At 43.4% G+C, this 19,098-nt stretch overlaps 1 protein-coding gene across 3 annotated transcripts in view; it reads left to right on the top strand.

The window, feature by feature from the left end:
• Positions 1-19,098, top strand: part of LOC124777967 (pleckstrin homology-like domain family B member 1) — a 1,066,194-nt gene that overhangs the window by 373,885 nt on the left and 673,211 nt on the right. The window lies entirely within an intron of this gene.

The raw sequence follows: 19,098 nt of genomic DNA, 5'->3' as shown, positions 1-19,098 counted from the left end.
CGCCGCAGCCGCAGTGATTCACAACTCCACGACGACTACCGCAGTCAACTTCATCCCTCCGCCGCCCCACACCGAACCCAGGGTTATTGTGCGGTTCTGCGTGGAACCCACGCCCCCCCCCCCCCCCCCCCCCCCCCGGGGAACGTCTCACACCAGGCGAGTGTAACCCCTATGTTCGCGTGGTAGATTAACGGTGGTGTACGCGTACGTGGAGAACTTGTTTGCGCAGCAATCGCCGACATAGTGTAACTGAGTCGGAGTAAGGGGAACCAGCCCGCATTCGCCGAGGCAGATGGAAAACAGCCTAAAAACCACCCACAGACTGGCCAGTTCACCGGACCTCGACACAAATCCGCCGGGCGGATTCGTGCCGGGGACTAGGCGGAAAGTTGTGTGTTAGACCGCACGGCCAACCGGGCGCTACCTACGCTTACTGCTATATATTTTATGGATGCGACTGCTTCCAGTGAGTGTTCTGCAATCGTTTAATCAGACAGTAACAGGCCTTTCTGCTTATTTATGCGCAATACGTTCCATTTGTTTATTTATGTCGGAATCCATAGGACTCCCGTGTGCAGCGACAGTTGGATATAGAAATGGAGGAATGCAGCGATCATTGGCGAATGACCTTGGGTTCTTGCCGATAGATTTAGATTGTAGAATAGCAATTATCGGTGCATGTATCACCCAATGTGTTCACATCGAACTTGTCTTCAAACACACGTGTCTTTCAAGTTTGAATACATGAATTCATCCTTCGTATTGTCGGATATGCTGTTTCTTTTTCTTAATATTTTGATAGGTGTGACTATGTTTTGAAACTTGAAAGTTTGCGTTTAAGCACAAGTTTGATGTGACCACATTGGATGATGTATGCACTAATATGACTGTAATATAGTTGAAATAGACCTGCAATAAATCCGCATTATTCGATACTGATCGCTGCATTCTTCCAATCCCTCATTTGTTTATGTTAAGGGTCAACTGCCGATACGTAGGCGAGAGAAGCGGTATTCGAAAGAGATGCCTGAACAGGAGGTAGCTGTTACAGATTCATAAAAAAACCCTTCATACAAATAATACTCTATAAAGCATTGCTCCGACCGACGACTACCTTGAAATTGTACCTATGCGAATAAGTTTTTAAGTTCAACAGCACTGTGAGGTTTCGCGTATCACGGATACTCCAGCGCGGCTAGCACAGTTAGTAGCGAATCCGAAGAAGTCCACCCATACATATTATAAGTGTGTGTGTGTGTGTGTGTGTGTGTGTGTGTGTGTGTGTGTGTGTGTGTGTGTGCGTGTATTTATGATCAAACTGTCTCAAGTTCAATGAACGCAATATCAAATCTGCTTTTAAATTTCTGTCTTTGAAGTGGCAGATATGAATAATGTTATAGGTTGAACGTATATGATGAACGTTACAAGTCAGTTTAATTTGGTAAGCTAACACATGCATAGACAGTCATGTTACGAAAGCCTGTAATTTGATTATGTTACAGAAACTAACAAGACAGTAAGATTTTAGAAGATGTTTCTATCCCAGCGTACTGCCTCTCCTCGGCACAGCTTCACTACCCGTACGCCAGTAGCAAGACTTCCCACATGCGGCAAGCAAAATGTGATCCTAGTCCGAAGGCAGACTTACTACTATGTTGCTGGTCTGCATATTCGTCTCGTCCCTCCACCGTAGAACGTTTTCATCGCCCTGCAGCAACAGCTGTTGATTTTCTCGAATTTTCATGTTCTTTTAGCTCACCAGTCACTGGACTACCCAACTGATAGCGACAGAGTAACTTTCCCTGGATGCTGTTGCTGATGTCTCATTAGCCTGTCCGTTTTCCTGATAAGGGCGACACATTGACTTCTTGGTTAACTATTCTTTTTAATATATCTTTATTTCATACTCTGTCAGAAATTAAGTGAAAAAATATTCTTCGATAGCACCATTTTCGAAATGGTTATAGTTCCTTCTTCTCCTGATTACCCATCGTTTAAGTTCCACTTGTATGCAATACTGTGTTCTAGAAGTACACTTTCTTTCTCAGCTCCATATAAATTTTGTAATGCCAGTAGATCCCTTTCAGAGCAGAAACCAGAAACCTGAAACCTTTCTTCGCCTGGGCCAGTTTACTTCTGACATATTTCTTGTTTCGACTATCCTGTGTAATATTGTTTCCTAGACACTAAATTTTTTTCACTTTTTTCACTTCTTCCACTAGTTATGCGTGTAGTCATTCTCCTTTCTGCTACTATTCATGCCCTTCGTATTGGCTACGTGTAATCTTAAGTCATATTCCGTGGTAAGTAACAAAAGTCCAACCACAAGGGCTATGATATCTGTAAACCTTAGCATTGGTATCTATGCCCATTGAACTTTCGTGCATCCTACATGAAATGTATTTGCAGTTGCGAATATGGACAACCATCATCTCTATAATGGAATGACTACAATGAAAATGTGTGCCGGACTGGGACTCGAAACCGGATTTCCCGTCTTACGCGAGCGGTGCCTCAACAGCTTTCGCTGTCTGGATCTCCGTTCATGACTCACGGCCAGACCCAAACTTCCCTATGTCGTCTTTCATACGTCACAACCTGCACTCGTTTACATTTCACATTATTAAATTCCCGTCCAGGGGGTGGTCACTTCCTGATATCGACGAATAAATACGATACTGCAGTGTTCCTTCGGGCAACATAGGCACTGCAATATAGTATTAGTGCATCTTCCTTTCACTTCCTTCGTAGTTTCTGAGACCTCCAGTCCAATTGCACAGATGGAAATAGTCAAAAATGTACACAACACGCCCATTTTTTGGTACATGTTGGCCTCATACTTTTATGAATATTCTGAAACCATAAATAGTTATTACTTTCTTCAATAATAATCGTTTCAATATTATTGTATTTGTGATCAGCAGTAAAAGTTCACTTCAGTTTCTTCTATGTTCTTCGTGCTGCTACCTTTGCCAACATCATAGTAAATCCACTTACTTTTATTAATAAATATTACTTCCTTCTCAACTGAACAGGTGATATCAAAGAAATTTGAGGTTAAATTTTGTCAGTGGTCTCTTATAGCTAAATAAAGGCATAAAGAACAGAATCAGGAATTCAACGCAGAATCTATAACGCGAAGATTCAGTTTTTGACTCGGTGGTTGATTACATGCAGACCAACTGGGGAAAGCAAGCCCATGGGATTCACATTTTACAGGTATTAACAAGTAGGCTGAGGAATACGGAAACATTTGAACAGGCATTACTGCTCAAATGAAAGGCGATGGAGAACTGAAAATATTAAACAACAGTCATCGAATTGGCGTAAGAGCGCTGTCTAGGTTAAAAACGAGGCGGAAATACGAGTGATAAATAAGGCATGCAACTGAAGCATGTAAAAAAGATAATCGAACAAATTGCAAATCGGCATGGATGAGATACAAAACTTTTGTTCGAGAGAAGAGTAGTTAAGATTTGCTCAGAATACACTTAATTCTCCTAAATTACTTCAGGCAATTGCCGGTATTGTTTCTTAAATAGTTCGTGCCGATTCTTTGCACTCATGTTCTATAACTCAACTAGTGCTACTCCCGATCATCAGTTACGGACGCGCGCGCGCACGCACTCACTCACTCTCTCTCTCTCTCTCTCTCTCTCTCTCTCACTCACTCTCTCACTCTCTCACTCACGGACTGCCTACATTCCTTTCTCTTTTGTACTCGGTTCCTCCAAGTGTCTTAAATCCCCAGGGCTTTCAGGTCCTTCGCCAGGTCATCCGTTACTACCCGCTACCCTGGTTGTCCTACGGGGCTTCTGGTGTTGGTTTCAAGTGCCTTCTTCAGCCGTCTTTCTTCAGGCATACGGGCTACGCGGTCCACCCAGTGGATTCTTTTGCTCTTCAGCTTCTGTAGGATTTTTGCTGTTACATAAACAGGTACATTACTTCGTTTTTCAACTTCCCCCTAAAATCTCCTATATAATCTGTTCCCGTATCATGCCCCTTTCTCTTCTTACAAATGTTAATAGTTTTTCCTTTTTTCGTTTAGTCATGCTCCAGGTTTCCGAGACGTACATGACTGCTGGGCTTTTTATGGTATTCTACACTGAAGCGCCAAAGAATCTGGTTTAGCCACGCGTATTCAAATACATAGAAATGGTAACAGGCAGAATAAGGCGCTGCGGTCGGCAGCGCCTATATAAGACAACAAGTGTCTGGCGCAGTTGTTAGCTAGGTTACTGCTGCTACAGTCGCAGGTTATCAAGATTTGAGTGAGTTTGGACGTGGTGTTAGAGTCGGCCCACGAGCGATGGGACACCATCTCCGAGGTAGCGATGAAGTGGAGATTTTCCCGTACCATCATTTCAAGAGTGTACCGTGAATATCAGGAATCCGGTAAAACATCAAATCTCCGACATCGCTGCGGCTGCGAAAAGGTCCTGCAAGAACTGGACCAACGACGACTGAAGAGAGACTTTCAACGTGGCGAAAGTGGAACGGGTATGGAGACAAGCTCATGTATCCAAGGATCCTGTACGTCGTCAGGGGACTGTTGAAGCTAGTGAATGCTCTGTAATACTGTGGGGCGTGTGCAGTTGGAGTGATATGGGACCCCTGATACGTCTAGATACGGCTCTCACTGGTGTCACGTGCGCAAGCATCCTGTCTGATCACCTGCATCAGTTCTTATCCATTGTGCATTCCGACGGATTTGGGCAATTCCAGCAGAGTGTGCGACACCCCACATGTCCAGAATTGCTGCAGAGTGGCTCTAGGAACACTCTCCTGAGTTTAAACACTTCCGCTGGCCACCAAACTCGCCAGACACGAAAACTGAGTATATCTGGGATCCTTGCGACGTGCTGTTTAGAAGAAATCTCCACCCCCTCGTACTCTTACGGATTTATGGACAGCCCTGCAGCACTACCTCAAACATTAGTCGGGTCCATGCCACATGTTGCGGCGCTTCTGCGTGCTCGCGGGGGCCAGATGTACCAGTTTCTTTGCTCTTAATGTTTCACTGATACTAATCTGAGCTGAGCGTATCCCCTAAGAAATATATTTATTTAATTCCCACTGCTGTTCCCTCCTCGATGCCCATATCTATGCTGTGGTCACTGGTAAACCAAGATACCAAGTGTCTGAACTGCTGAATGAAATTCTCCCTGCTCCTTTCTTCCATTGTGGAAAGAGTAATTCGTAGGCACACTAGTGTTGGCTGTTCATGTGGAGGAGGAGAAATTCCCGGGAAAATGATCATACCAGTAGATCTGGTCTTCCGGTTCGAAAATGCTTACAGTGAAGACTGCTTTTGAATCTATGAGCTGGCAACTGACAGTCATTGTTTCAACAGTAGGAAAGAAAGTAGTTGTTTGCGTGTAAGCGGTATGAATCTACTTGTGTAATGAAATCGTTACTGTCTTCAACGAGAAATAATTCATACGGAAGAAAACTTAAGTTCGAAAAGCTGACGAATAGAAATAATGTGTGTTCATCTTATGAAACGAATATTGCTTAAGTTCCTGTAAAATCTACGGATGTAATGCCTCTTTATCTGAAACTCCTTTTAAATAACTAATTAATAAAAGAAGAACCTTGTTCAATTAGGAAGGTAGCGACAATTAAAAATATGTATGTAATGCTATTAGCCTCCCCACTCAGTAAATTCTTTGTAAATTATTACTAAAAGGCGAAAAAAACTGCTTCGTTACGGAAGAAGTATTAAAGACTTCGGCCCTAAGTATTTCATTAGCAACAGTCAGTAATTGGATAGAAAGGAAGATTACACGCCTGTTTTTTTCCACTCGGGGCACCTTGCCCATTAACGGCGTTTTAATGGGATGTTTCGGTGCTAAGATTCAATCTTGAGAGCGGGAGCTAAATTCAGATACGGCCAACGGTGTTACCAGTCAATGCGGTATCAACGGTATCGGGAAAGTGTTCACTGCGTTTGAAGTGTACTCCGTCAAGCCGTTCCACGGTTTAGACGCTACCTTTTTGATTTTCCGACTCTTCTCATTTTCCTTTTTAATTTATTCATTAGAAACATCAGTATGTGTGCAAAATTTTTTCAGGAAGAAATATTTAGACAACTGCTGATATTTCGACAGAATAAAATGAAATGCCGTTGTGACTTAGCATCATAATGTTGTCTGAATGCATAGACCACTGCTCATTTTTTTTAATATTCAAAGTCGAATCTGTTGCTCTACAATTCTGTAACTACATTATAGATAATCATCTCGTAATGAAGTACACGTTATTAAAATGCAATAAGCGGTAATCAACCCCGACTCAATTTATTTTCAAGCACGGAAATAGTTTATTGCTTCAACATGAAATAATTCGAAGGGTTCTATCAATTAACAGATTGTTATAGTCTTTCGTAGAACCATAAACACTGTACAGAGTTTTTCTTCTTCGTGACACCATCAGTCTCAATTTTGCCTTCGTCAGCAGGGCTTCAGTGCCAACGAAATCAACTTCAGCCGGCCGTTGTGGCCGAGCGGTTCTAGGTGCTACAGTCTGGAACCGCGCGACCGCTACGGTCGCAGGTTCGAATCCTGCCTCGGGCATGGATGTGTGTGATATCCTTAGGTTAGTTAGGTTTAAGTAGTTCTAAGTTCTAGGGGACTGATGACCTCAGAAGTTAAGTCCCATAGTGCTCAGAGCCATTTGAACCATTTTTTTTTTCAGTCAACTTCAATGTTGTGTACTTTCCTGGCGTTGTTTCTGAAGATGACAAGTATGAAACTTGCTGAAACGTTGCCGCAGAACGACGCCTTGGTTCGGCTGATATCCCGAAAAGACTTCATCATCCTAATGTACTTGGTTTTTCTAAATCAATTCAGGCAAATACTTCAGCAAGACCTTGTCCTATCCTTTTAGAAACATATTCTACACACATCAAAAAAAGGTTTTGCATCACCCGGTTCCCAGAACTATTGAAGATAGACGTTGACTGTGGAAATTGTATCACAGACACAGTCACTTTGACTGTTCAGAGACGTCATTAAACTCGCTCAAAGATGTAAACAACCATGCAAGACCAGCGCCTATTAGACGGATGGGTTCCGTCAGCCGATCAGTTCCAGGCATTCCACCCGGAAAGAGGTACACGGATCGTGTTGTTTGTAGTTCAGCTATGCTTAGACGGTCAATACCGCGGTTCAATCGCGTACGCATTGTTACGTTGTGCCAGGAAGTGCTCTCAACAAGGGAAGTGTCCAGGCGTCTCGGGGCGAACCAAAGCAATGTTGTTCGCATGCAGATAGAGAGGAACTGTCGATGACGCCTGGCTCAGGCCGCTCAAGGGCTACTACTGCAATGGATAACCGCTACCTACGGATTACGGCTCGGAGGAATCCTGACAGTAACGCCACCATGTTGAATAATACTTTTCGTCCAGCCACAGGACGTTGTATCAAGACTGAAACTGTGCGCAGTAGGCTGCATGATGCGATACCTCACTCTCGACGTCCATAGCGAGGTCCATCTTTGCAACCACGACATCATGGAACGCTGTACAGATGGAGCCAACAACATGGCGAATGGACCTCTCAATATTGGCATCACGTTCTTTTCACCGATGAGTGTCGCATATGCCTTCAACCAGATAATCGTCGGAGACGTGTTTGGAGGCAACCCGGTCAGGCTGAACGCCTTAGACACAATGTCCAGCGACTGCAGCAAGGTGGAGGTTCCTTGATGTTTTGGGGTGGCATTATGTGGGGCCGACGTACACCACAGGCGGTCATGGAAGGCGCCGTAACGGCTGTACGATACGTGAATGCAATCCTCCGACCGATAGTGCAACCATATCGGCAGCATATTGGCGAGGGATTCGTCTTCATGGAAGACAACTCGCGCCCCCATCGTGCGCATCTTGTGAATGACTTCCTTCAGGATAACGACATCGCTCGACTAGAGTGGCCCGCATGTTCTCCAGACAATAACCCTATCGAACATGCCGGGGATAGATTGAAAAGAGCTGTTTATGGACGACGTGACCCACCAACCACTCTGAGGGATCTACGCCGATTCGTCGTTGGCGAGTGGGACAATCTGGACCAACAGTGCCCTGACGAATTTGTTGATGTCTACTCCAATTTTCTGTACAGGTTTCGGACCTCTCGGAACCGAGGTGATGCAAAACTTTTTTTTATATGTGTACATGAATGTGCATTTGAGAGCTCTATTTTCGTTGTATTATGATGACAAATCCTTTATCTCTGTGAGACGATCGCTGGATGACTAGATAAATAAATGAGTAAATTTACTGGGCGACACACATACCTCAATATCAGTTACAAAAATCGTAACAATAGACTTTTTGAACCATTACAATTTTATACAGAGATCTACTCGTGATAAACTGTCATAGGAACGTTAGCATGGCGCTATAATTACGTCGGGAGAAACAAATGAGCTGCTAAAAAAAGCTGCTGCAATGATGGTATTCTTAATTTGGTTCTTCGAAATGACCAAAATTAATTACCAATGAAGAATATTGTCCAAAAGCAATGATGCATTACCCAGGTAAGTGTCCGAAACAAAAATTTTCTTCTTCGTTGGAATTCAATAACCCTTGTCGCTATCCTCTCTCTAGATCGGCATTTCTCTGTCGTGTTTCCAATGCAGGCTGGTAACTGCCAGTGGTTGGTTGTAAAGTTATGGACAAATGTAGTAGGCGCAGAGATGTAGCGTGTCCCAGAGAAGTTTATTGGGACCCTTGCTGTTCATGGTATATATTAATGACCTGGCAGACAATGTTGATAGAGATGGTGCACATGGTACAATTGCCTGTAAGAAAAGTACTGTCTGTTAGAAACTCCAAAAATATTCAGCGACGTCTGGACAAGATTTTAAGTTAGAACTTGCTTTAAATGTTCAGAAATGTAAAATTTAGATCTTCACGAAACGCAGAATAGTAGTATCGTATGGATTTAATTTAAATCAGTAACAGCTGGAATCGGTCAATTCATACAATTACCGGGTTCTTACGGATATGAAACTGATCGACCACATAGACTCAGTCGTAGGCAAAACGGATGGGAGATTCCGGTTTATTGGTACAGTACAAAGGAAATACAATCAATCTACACTCGTGTGACCCACACCAAATAAGGCTAAAAGAGGATATTTAACGTACACGGAGAAGGGCAGCACGAATAGCCACAGGGCTGTTTGATAAGCCTTCATTGACGGACGCTCGAAGATTGCACCAGCTATCCCGCGGAAACCTGTTTACAGAGCATTAAGTGATGTATTAACGATGTGCTACAACCCCTTACTTACCGTTCCCGTAGGGGCCGCAAGGACAAGATGAGACTAATGACATTGCCCACGGAGGCATTTAAAAATCACTCTTTCTGCGCACCATACGCCGATGGAACGGGAAGATATCCTAATAGTCAGTACAGTGGGAATTACCCTCTGTCATGCGTTTGACAACAGTTTCTACAACATGAATGTAGACGTAGGTGTAGATAGTTGTGGCCATGTCACAGTGAGCTGAAATAAAAAGAAAGATAGATAGATAGATAGATAGAGAGAGAGAGAGAGAGAGAGAGAGAGAGAGAGAGAGAGAGAATCTCCTCGCACTAGTTAGGCATATTGTGATCTCCCTTGCATATGGAAAAAGCGCATAGGCTAAGTAGCAATACCAAGGTTTCCCCAAGCCTTACTGTTTCTGTAGAATTCGTGAGCCGTTGTCCACTGCCTCAACAAAATATAGTAACAGTTCACTCGTCTTCTATAACAATATGGGACGAATACTCGATGTGGCAGCCCTTACAGCGGTGACAGCTATGACTCGTTTCCTCCCAATTACATCTTTCGCAAAAGCCAATTGATGAAAGGCGCAATTTGTTACTGTACAGTTACCGGAACTGTTCTGTTCCTACGGTAATACTTAAAGTTTATAATATGTAGCAAGATAACACGCAGCGTCTATCATTTCTTAACCTTCCAAGACCCAACAGTATGAAAAATATATATTTTTAAAATTTTTAGCAAAATTTAGCTTTATTATCGTAGTAAGCTACGAATGCAAGAAGAAAATGGCAAAAAGTGAATAATCAATTGTTTTAAGAAGGTGGTTTCACTTGGGAACCAGTAGGATATACAGTTTTTCAGCCTCTCATCATTTCTTGCATTGTCTTTGAAAGTAAATTCCCTTTTTTCCTCGCTCTAATCGCACATTTCAATATCTCGAACTCATAATGCCTAAAACAAATTATAGTTCTAAAGAACAAGCAAAACTGAATTTGAAATTTAATAAATTTACTATCAAAACGGCATATAGCTTCGCTGGTTTCATTTCGAAACAACTCAAATTTACGTTAAAGTAACACTATATGTACACACTCAATTTCACTCAGTGATACAATATGTCCACTATATATATAAAACAGTATGTCACCATCTCCCACAATCGCATAGCACACTCTCTGCGTCGACTGTTGCTTAGAAACGTTACAAGTGACTGCTACACGGCGCTACATTCGTAAAGTATCTCAGTGCACCACCAGATGTCTCTGTCTTTCAACAGCGTCCGTGGTTTCATGCTAAAAGCACTGGTATTTAGAAAAAGAATAAGAAGATAGTGTATTGAGGGGGGAGCATTGGTACTCAGAGGGTTAATACACTTCATTGACGACACCGTTGTACTTACTCTCCATCGAATGGCCGACATTTTTAACAACAGGACGGTTTAAATTTTTTCGCTTACCTCTCAATGGAAATCTGAAGCTGCAGCGTTGCATTGCTTATCACCTATCGTGAGCAGTCGGGCTCGTTGTTCTTTAATCTGTAAAGACTTCGATACTGTGAACGACAATGCTTTTAATGGAATAAGAGAATATTCTGCAGTAGTTAGTGTAGAAAGCCTTTTTATATACCAATTACATCTGGAGTTGACGGTAGTTACATATTGATAAAGAATCACAATATATATCATGGAATCGGCATCGTTACATCACAAAAATAAAAATCTTCACCTGACTTCTCTTCCATGTATGCTAGAGACCGAATTGTCCAAAGCTGAACAATTCAATTAATACTTTCGATACTCGTCAAAAGCTCAGTTCGATTACATTGCGTCCTACATACGATATCTCTGGAGACCACCATATTATTGACTCAAGAGATGGATATTGTTCTAACTTTGAATTCAACTTCTTGCATCTTCATTCACGCTCTTACGTTATTAGTTTCATAATCCGATTCCCGCTAATTACTAAATTGTATTGACAGTGGTGTGCAAAACTTAAGAAAGAAAGTAACTTTTGCCTGATGTCACTGCCAAGTAACCTAGTTCAATGAAACTTGGACCATACAAAGGAATAAATGCTGCAGTATGAAGTGCTACAGGAACGAACTGAAATAAATACGCAATGAGACAAACAGAAATGGCAGTTTTATTCAAAGGTAATTATTACACTGAAATCACCGCGATTTATGACATTAGAGAAGGCGAGACATGGTTCTTAATAGGGTGTTTGACCACCATGGACATCAGTGCATGCTCTGCAATGTGCTCCCATGGTGGCCGCAGGGTTGGTAAGGAGTTCTTGCAATAGGGCGTCTGATTCAAACACCAGCGTGATTGAAAACTTGTAAGGTGTCAGGCAAATCCAGCACCTTCCATGGAAACCCTGACATGATAAGCAAATCCAGTAGTATGTCACATACCTCCGAATAAATCGTGACATTAAATTAACTAAAGTAATACGAGTAACGAGTGAGCAAATGGAATACCACAGACTAACACAAGAATGCCTAAATGCATGTCATACCTTCCCACCGTGAGACAGACGCAGTTCCGAGGGGAGAAACGAGAACAGAAGCCGAGAGCAGAACCGTATTAAGCTAAAAGGCCCTACGATAAGGGACGGACACCCACGTCGCCAGCTAACCGCTAGGACCACCCCCAGCCCATGTTAAAAGCTAGAGCCCTCCAGAACAACAGTATAGATCTTATGATAACACTAAAAGGGCCACACCAGCCGCAAGTTTTAGCGTGAGAATTTTCACGTCTGTTACGTTGCAAACGTTAAAAACATTGGCCCACCACGAAAAGTATAACGTTTCTCATTGGATAGACAGAATTTTTGTAGGTGGAGCTTAAGGTTAACATTGAGACCCTGATTGGTCAGATGAAAATACAGCCAGATAGTTCTTTTCTTTTTTTTTTTTTTTTAACCAACTTCGGTAAATTGTAGTAAGGAGAAGTTCGGAAAGAGTTGCTTCGGAGACAGCGAGCTGGATGGAGTTGCGCCGGCCGCCGCCCCCTGACGAACACCGACAAGGTAATGAACGCACGCGATGCCGCATTTTTGAACGCATAAGGCTTCACTCAGAACTGCAGAAGTCTCATCTGTTACATCCCCTTTATACGTAATACTAGTGTCGATCGTCAATTGAAGCTCATGGTATTCACATTTGCTACGTAAGTTAAAATCTGAAACGCGATAATTTTTCTGTTATCTAATTATTGAGAAGCCACATCAGCCACTGTAATTTACAACAAGTTAGATAAGTAATTAAAGATAATTGAGGGTCCCTGTAGACCATTTTGATAGTTTTCTCTTTTGTGAAACTTAATTTAAACCTAGATTATAGATGTGATATGGCATAGGTCATCCTTTGATCCATTGTAGAACTTGGAAACCCACTCAGGGAATATTCGTTCACATTTTTGTTGAACACAGTTGGTTTTTATCATCCTGTATTAAAACATTTCCTTTTATCAATAGTGCAATTTATAAACAATGTTTTGTGAGTAGAATAAAATTTCCAATGGTAAACTTAACTGCTTTTTCGACGTTATTTTACCAGCTAACTAAAAATAGGAAAGCCTTGAACCCCCTTCCACTAAATTTAGTAAGTATTAAGATTCTTTTACAGGGAGTGCAGTGGAGCTGGCGCTGAAATCATTAAGTATTTGGTTATATCATCGCTAGTCTCACTGAACTATTCTGAACTCTACATGTCATGTGTGGTCTGGCGTCTCCTTACCAGCAACAGGTCCCAGGTTCAAACTAGTCAATTCCCTAAAAAACACGCTCAGAGCGTCGTTGCGCGAAAGTGGTAGGGAGACACGACTTAGAACAACAGACACCACGCAGAATGTTAGAAACTGCTGAATCGCCGTTGGTGCTTATTGAAGTGCTGCTATGCGCCTCCCCAACACGTGCTCGACGGGGTTTAAGTCGGGAGAACATGCATGTCAGTCCATTCGCTGAACGTCCTCCGTTTCCAAGAGCTGCTCCATCTGCGCTGTTCGATGGGCTAGAGTACTGCCATTCACAAAAATGTACCCGTGAAAAGACACACATGGGGAAGGACTACAGTGTCACAAAAACGCTGATCGGGGCGGGTACTGTGTTCAAAGATTTGGAGGTAAGTACGCCAATGCCTTCTCACACCACAATACCTGGGCCACCAAAACGATCGTGTTAGACAATGTTCCTGGGTATATTGTGTGTACCACCTCTCGCCTCTGTCTGAATCCACTCTCATCCGACGAGAGCACGTGATTCCAGTTCTCGCTGGACCCGTCCCTATGCTCTTTGCACCATCGTAAACTGTGCAGCCCATGTGCAGACATCAACGGAAACGAAGTACTGGTCGCCGTCGTCCCACTGGAGAGTGAAACTGCGCACATTGCAATCTGTTAAATGTGGCTGCAGTTGCACCCGCTGTTACACGTGGGTCCCCTGTTGCCTGCTGCACAATGCAGCATTGCTTGTGGTTTGTAAAGATTCTCATAAACTTCAAACAATGCTGAGAGCAATACCAAACGTGGTCAAGTCGTAATGAAGATCATTATCACGGTACACCGTTAACAGCTCGCTGATTGTGTGCGTCAGTCTTTCCCGTTTCTTCATCTCCTCGTGTAGCAGGACAAGCCTCATTTGGCGCTATGGTCAGACTGACCTCTCGCAATGTGACGTCCAGCTATGTGTGCAGCACCGCATGATCTCTGGCAAAATGTTACCGCACTTTCATTCATTGATATGTTACTTTATCTCGTCCTTAAGTTTGCACAGTGGTGGATTATCAATTTCTGTAACACTGTGGCAGCTTTTTTATGATTACTGAGAATCTTCCTGAGTTTAGGGTTTCCAAACTTCGAAAGTTTTTAACTACGGCCATACTCATGTCGTCAGCTTTTCGCAGGCTGAGATTACTGTGTGCGTCACGACCACCGTGTGCGCTCCTCAACGTACGTGCCCAAGCGGGCCATCTCTTACCCCAGCCACTGCTGCCTACCGTTACGATGGCGTCGGTAGCTCGTCCTTTGGGTGACTTTCAAATGACTCGCTTGCGTGTGCTGAAGACGACTGGACCCAGTGCAATAACTTTAAATGCAAATGATTAGAAAGGAATTTATCGATTCTCATACGGACGGCGAAACGTTACAATGTCTTAGAAATGAATTTTATGTTGGGGTCCTACTGATAGTTTATCGATGGGCAAAAATTACTGAATGAGAGACAACAAAGCTGTGGCACTGATCCCATGGATTCATAAGACTGACTGACAGAAAGAAAGTGAAGAAGTGGACCAAGGAGAAGAACATATTATGGAAGTTCGCTTATTATGGGAGAACACTCATCTGTCATTAGAGAACTTCAAGATTATCTGTATGAACGCTTCCGGGTGAAACTGGTATACGTACCGTAAGTGGTAAGTAACTGCAACCATTTCAGTACTTGCAGTAAACAGCTGTGGCCTAGGCTGACAGTTGATGCGTCTGAGGAAGCGCTTTAAAACAGTTTCGAGGCAGAGAAGCTGCCGTGCGGTACGGTAGACTGGCCCGGCTCTGGAGCCCAGTAGCGCCCCTAATTACCGCGGCCATTAGCATAAGAACAGGGCCAGCACACCACTACCCCCACCACTGCCCTCCCCTCCCCTCCCCTTCCGCCCTCCAGAACGGCAGCCCTTTCTGGAGATTAAGCCAGACCTGCGACGCCGAGTTACTGCAGTGGTGGGCGAGAGCCCGCGAAATATGCCGAGGCGGCGAGCGCCGTAATGCGCGCTACTGAGAGCCAGATTTTACACGGCTTTATTATCCGTCTCTCAAGGAAATGGAAATGCTGTGGCGGTAAACACACCGGCGAGAGACGCGTCGGCCGGAATAGGCAATGCGGAACCCCTACTTTGGGAGTCAAGTGGGCGCCCGGCGTTTCCACAGGGCTGCGCTGGCCAAAGGATGCAAGTAGTCCGCGTTGGTGTACACTGGCAGCGGCACACACGTCGTACATGCTGCGCTCAAGTCTCTATTAGATGACGCAGCAAATAATGCTGCGTTGGCGGTTCCCAAATGAGTTCCCTCCATTTCCTTTTACCATGCGTTATTGTGCACCGTCGTGTAGGGGTAGCATCTTCGTCCAGTAATCAAAACGTCCCATGTTCAAACCCAGCCGCTACCTAAAATTTCGAATAAAAATTGTTAGAAATGGCGGACGAAGGCTTCTGTGACGACCGCTAACTACCTTGTCACGGAGGGTGGAGGAGCAGACACACTCGGAATGGGAAGCTGCCCATAAAAGATCGAAAAATCAGCAATTATCAACGGTTTAGAGATGCAGAAGGCAATGAAGGCCACTATATTAAAGACACACAATGGGCAACCAAAGGACATCCGATCCACATTGCAAAAGGCGTTTGGGTTGTTCTATTGCCTGATACAATTTTCTTTGCTACTGTGTTTCTCTGCTCATTCCGTTTCAGGTGACAGTCAGGATTAACCCCTAAAAAAATTTTGTTTTGTATACCTGTAAAATCTGTGAAATTTTCATCCACATTTAATTTACAGAATTAATGTCCCTCTTTAAGAAAAATCCATGCTGTTTCCTTTGTTCGTGTTCAGTGTAAGCTTACTGCTTGATGACCAATTACAAACATCAAATGTTCAAATGCGTGTGAAATCTTATGGGACTTAACTGCTAAGGTCATCAGTCCCTAAGCTGACACACTACTCAACTTAAATTATCCTAAGGACTCACACACACACACACACACACACACACACACACACACACACACACACACACACACACACAAAAGCATGCGCGCGCGCCCGAGTGAGGACTCCAACCTCCGCCGGGACCAGCCGCACAGTCCATGACTGCAGCGCCTCAGACCGCGTGGCAATTACAAACATCCTTAAATGTTTCATTTCCTTTCTCTACTAAGGAATCTGGTGTCCTACCTGCGATTACAATGCTGCAAACGTCAGCAAAATGAATTTTCCCCCCATATTTCCAACAATGTCTGGAAAGTAATTGACGTACAGGGTGGCTGTAATTAAACTTCCGCTACTGTAGCCAGTGTAAACGGAAAACTATTTAGCGCATGGGTGCCCAACTTGACAGGTATGATGCCCAAACTGTTCTCTGTAAGATTTGCGTTGTTAGTAGCGTTAGTGTTGTGACTTGCCGTCGAGTGCCACTACTGATAAGGCGGCGTAGGGTTGAAACACAAGCTTCAGTGTGCATTACAGCTACAGATAGCCAACACGAGTCTGGACAAACCGAAAAGGCCTTAGTTCGGAATGCTGTATTACCAAAACAATAGTAATAGTGCTGCTGTTCTTCGAGTATAGAGGCATTAAAGCAACACGGAGAGGTGATCTTTCCAAACTGGGGTGAAGAACGTGAATCGGAGGGTCGAATTAATTGGAGATTTGGGAATAGCTTAAAAAATGTTTCCCTCTCATTTGGTAGTTGAAATGTGTTTTTTTTTTCTTCAATGTTTTATTCGTTATTTCTCTCATGTATGTCCGTACAAACGTTTCCACGAAGTTTCATTGTTAAACGACCACTCGTTTTTCATGGGGTCCCTCTCAAGTAGCGAAAGTTTGATTATAACCACCCTAATATGCCCTAGGGCACTCTTTTCTTGAAGTACTTGGGATCTGATGAATATTTCACTTAAAATTGTGCTGTGTTTGAAGGCTTTGCTACCTCTAACCTCTGTATCATGGGTGGAAGCAGAACATGTTTCAAACTCAGTCAGTTGTTAAAATGGTGTTCGCCAATCTCTGTAGAGACCTGATATCCTCGCTCAAAGTTCTGTCGCAGCCCGGTTTTGTTAGGACAATGTCATATCGAAAATCGTTGTCAGAATATCCTACTGCGTCTTCAGTTGTCTCGTACGAAAGACTTCCCATGTCACCCCAACAAGAAGAGCTCGCTGGCTGTCATATCGGAAAAAAGAGCAGACGACGTAAAAAATATGGCTCAGTCGGATAGACCGTCTGCCATGTAAGCAGGAGATACCGGATTTGAGTCCCGGTCGGGGCACACATTTTCAACTGTGTCCGTTGATATTTTCAATGCATGTAAGCAGCTAATGGTCTGGATTTCATTGCAATTTCATTCTTCGAGAGCTGTAAGATCACCAATGGTGTCCGAAAGAACAGATACCATCTTCATAGAGATAAGGCTTACCGGCCAATGATCTTCTTCAGTGCGGATGCACTCACGTTGCTCAAATTCTTACGGGAATCGGTAGATTGACTGCCATGAGTAATGAGTATAGTGGGCAGGGGAACTACAAATGTAGTGTGTGGACAGTAAGGTGAGAATGTGGGTCTCACGGGGAGCGTGCCAGAGATACGTCCCTGCAGTCGCACTATCCTCTGTGTCCTCGATGGCTCCGTAGCTTAGCGTGTTCTGTCAGAGTGTAAGCTGCCCTCTGTGATAAAAGAACTGAGTTAATGGACCAACGAAGCACTTGAACAAACGTCATTGGATGTCCGCCCTGAACAAATACAACGAACGTTAACGAACGAAATGAGATTTTAAAAAAAGGCTCAGTCGGATAGCGCGTCTGTCATGTAAGCAGGAGATCCAAGGTTGGAGTCCCGGTCGGGTCACACATTTTCAACTGTCCCTGTTGATATTTATCAACGTCCGTAAGCAGCTAATGGTCTAGATTTCATTGTACTTTCGATATTAAAATTGCTTGAAAACTAAAAATGTATTAAGATACAAAATTACATTCATCCTTAATTTTTCAGTTTTGTGCAATTTTGATCTTCACTTCCTGCTACTCTCATCGGCTTTCTTCTGTTGTATGATCTCGGTCTGTATTAGGCTACCAAATACATATTTACTTATAATTAGTTCAGACTAGCGTCATTCAGTATACAACGATTCAAGGAGTACACGTAGGTATTTAAGTATGGTTGAAGTTCAACTTCCGCAGAGTTATGCATAGATTCATGATCGGCATTTCAGATGATGCTTCCTCATGAAACGAATGCTGCACATGTGTCAGTGAATATCTTAGCTCATAAAGTCTCTTCCTTTGCTGGAACGTAGGGCTGTGTGAACAGGCTGAAAGAGTTGACACCTGAAAGAATGTCGATGGATGATGCTATCGTTTCACACCATTCTGTTTTCCATCGTCTTGCCGTTAATAACTAGGCAGTTGCAATTATTCTTAATGCCCAAGTATTCAGCAACAATATCTAAGTAATTTCTCGGCTCTGTAGATAGATTTTGTTAGTGAACCAATTTACTCATTTCACTACAGAAATAATGGAGAAATAAAGGTGCCCAACTTTCCAAAGAACTGAAACGCTATACTCAATAACCACGTGTCACGGATACAAGGCGTAGAGATGCGTAGGTCAACTGTGTAATTATGAGAAGTGTGAAGGATTGGGTGAAGCAATTACCTGGAGATGTGAGGGCAGCGAAAGCTGCGAAGAGACATTTTATACGAGAAAGGGTGAAAGGTGACTTCTTTATGGGTGGGAGGGCGCACTTGAAAGATGTGATGGCGGTTAACGATGTGATGGTGAAAGGAGTGTTTTACGGCCGTGGGCACACGCGTTGCGGTCACGTGGCTGGGAACGGGGCTGACGCCGCCATCAAAGGAAGGAGTAGAAAGTGAACAGACGTTAAGAGTAATGATTTAGAATAATGTGGAAAGAGGAGAATGTGAATGTACTGAATAAAGATAACAATGGAAGAGTCGCGGTAATAGTTTAATAAAGACATTGTGGAGGACGTTTAATTCTTTTAAACACAACGACAAACGCCACGCGTTCAAACAAGCTATCACAGCAGTCTCTGT

This window comes from Schistocerca piceifrons, chromosome 2 (assembly GCF_021461385.2).
Source record: "Schistocerca piceifrons isolate TAMUIC-IGC-003096 chromosome 2, iqSchPice1.1, whole genome shotgun sequence".
NCBI lineage: Eukaryota > Metazoa > Arthropoda > Insecta > Orthoptera > Acrididae > Schistocerca > Schistocerca piceifrons.
This window is presented reverse-complemented; position numbering and strand designations above follow the sequence as displayed.